Genomic DNA, 728 nt, shown 5'->3' with positions numbered 1-728 from the left:
CAGAGGTTCAGGAATCCGTGGGACTCCGGAGAGCTCCCTTCTCCCAGAAGCCCTCTCTGCTCCCTGAGCATCCACACAGCCCATTGCAGGCCTGCGGCCCGCCCGCCCCACTCACAGCTCATGGAAGACGAGGACAGGATGTAGGCTTAAGGAAACACCCCAGGTCTGAGCCCAAACACACTGCCTTCAGGCTCCCCCCTCTCTCCCACGGGACACCTTCCTCACTGCTCAGAGGGAGTCCCAGGCCCCTCGGCTGTAAAACCCAGGAGCAGGTGGGGACAGAGCCTACCCAGTACCTGGTCCAGAGAAGTCAGTCAGCCTCTGTCATGACTGTCAAGAGCTATGATTTCCAAAGCTGTTGGGCAGGAGGACAGGCCTGGGGTCCCCTTTGACACCCCTGTGTCCAGCCAGACCCAACGTTGGGGTTCACCCACTCCACAAATGTTTAGTGAGCACTTCTTGAGTGCCAGACACTGAGCGAGGGGGACACAGCAGTGCCCCAAACAGGCAAAAGTCCTGCCTTGGAGCTGCCAGCAGTCTAGAGATGGGTGAATGGACGGATGGATGGACAGACGGATGGACAGGTAGAGGGATGGATGAACAGATGGGTAGATGGGTGGATGGATGGATGGATGGAGGGACAGATCGACGGGCAGGTGGATGAATGGATGGATAGATGGACAGATGGGTAGGTGGGTGGATGGATGGATGGATGGATGGATGGATGG

Source organism: Echinops telfairi, unplaced genomic scaffold (genome assembly GCF_000313985.2).
Source record: "Echinops telfairi isolate 266 unplaced genomic scaffold, ASM31398v2 ScPeMD7_7417;HRSCAF=8455, whole genome shotgun sequence".
Classification (NCBI taxonomy): Eukaryota; Metazoa; Chordata; class Mammalia; order Afrosoricida; family Tenrecidae; genus Echinops; species Echinops telfairi.
This window is presented reverse-complemented; position numbering follows the sequence as displayed.